This window comes from Triticum dicoccoides, chromosome 2A (genome assembly GCF_002162155.2).
Source record: "Triticum dicoccoides isolate Atlit2015 ecotype Zavitan chromosome 2A, WEW_v2.0, whole genome shotgun sequence".
In the NCBI taxonomy this organism is placed as follows: domain Eukaryota; kingdom Viridiplantae; phylum Streptophyta; class Magnoliopsida; order Poales; family Poaceae; genus Triticum; species Triticum dicoccoides.
In genome coordinates this window covers 730,225,586-730,227,521 of record NC_041382.1, presented here as the reverse complement: position 1 = coordinate 730,227,521, position 1,936 = coordinate 730,225,586, and positions in this window count along the sequence as shown.

Genomic DNA, 1,936 nt, shown 5'->3' with positions numbered 1-1,936 from the left:
TCAACAGAACCATCTCACTTCTCAAGCTCATCGTCTCCTACTGTCGAATGCCAAGATGTTTGTCTGCCTATTTGGTATTGGAGTTGCAGGGAGTGCCTAATTTTTATGTATCTAGCTTGCTTCACTTTTCTTCGGGTTCTAGCTCACAACTAAGTAATCTAATGCAGAAAGTTGATTAGTGTGTTATCTCTGCTCATATGATTTTCATAACCAGACTTTTACATAATGCTACATTTTTGGAATACTGCATGAGATGATTCTTTTGAAGATGCCGGGCACACGGAGCACCTCTGCCTTGCCATGGTGCTAAAAAACTGCCGATGGTGCTCTAATCTGCAACACCTCACTACTAACCTTGGAAACAATGCCTCTACTCCTCTACCTAGAAAAAATCTTCCTAATTAAAATCCCAATCCAGATAAAAAGGAATATCGTTCTGGATTTGGAACGAAGGAAGGTTCTTGGATCCAGGAGAACAAAAGGCAGACGAACCACATGTGTTCATTTAGCTGATGAGAAGATGAGATAAAGGGAGTAGTACCTACTGAGCGGAAGCGCGGCGGCCATACGATGGCTCGCTTAGGGAGGCCGGTTCCACCAGCTGTGCCACCAAGTCATGGTGGTATCGGCCGCTCAAGTTCAAGGTTGGGGTAGGAGGGCAAGCTTGTTGCCATGGCGCTGGTCTGGGTCGCTAGGAAGTGTAAAGGAAAAAGTTAAAACCCTTGAAATTTATCCACTGAAAATTAGTATACATACATACAATAGGGAGTTAAAGTCCAAAAAAGTGATAAAAAATGTAATAAAAAATGCATAGTTGAACAGTTTCTGAAATCTCTAGCAGTTGATTTGTTCGGCCGTATGAAAATACATGTTAGTAGAATACAAAACACACAATGCTTGAACAGAAGGTAAAATTAACACCAAAAATTCAGTAAGCAGATATTGCAAGTCACTTGTGAATGAACTGCCAAATATACCTGTGAAGGGTGTATTTGCTGAGCATTGAACATAATGCCATGGTCTAAACTTTTAGATCACTAAATGCTGACTTGCATAATGTGGCAACCATAGTAGATCCAGCATAATAATATTTTTCAAGGACACTCATATCTTCCGTAGGCAAGTCACATGACCTACAGATGCAATATATTGTGTGTGTGCAAGTCATATAACTGAAAGAGGTAATATATTGTACATATAAGTAAAAGTTGACTGCATGCTAAATGTGAGGAAAAAAGAATCAATGATTACACATGAGCATAAAATGGAATTTGCCTTCCCTTGCAACCTGCTTGGATTTTCATCGAGCGCCTTGTATGCATGTACACAAAAAAATCTGCCAGTGCAACACAAAGATGGGAAATTTCAGGTATTATATCAAACAAAGGAATGCATAAGAGAGGAGAGCAGGCTAATCAGGAGGGAGAGAGAGTACCTGAAAGAAAGGGATAGAGGTAGGAAAATTGGGGTGATGAAACAGAGCCCAGTCAGTGGACGGGGCATGGCTTCTCCTTCCTCTCGTCTCCTTCACATCACCCCTCTCTCTATCTGCTGCGGGTACAGGAGGATCTGCCAGCGAGAGTGGATGTAAGAACGGGAACTGGGAGAGAGAGAGAGAGAGAGAGAGAGAGAGAGAGAGAGACCTGGACGGAGTGGATAGATGGGGGCGGGGAGGCGCCAGCTCCTTCCCGTTGCGGGTTCGTCGTCGTCGCCGGGGAGCACGGCGGCGAGCACCCCGAGCACCAGCCCGGCCTGCTCGGCGGGGATCTGCAGCGCCTCCACCTGCTACTGCTGCTCCCCGCCGCCGCCGCCGTCATGCTCCTCGTCCTTCCTCCTCTGCTGCTGGTCGTCATGGGGGAGGGGGGGCGCTCTGCTGCGGCGGATCTGGCCGCCGACGACGCCGTTCGAGGCGGTGGGTGGTGGCGGCGGGGATGTG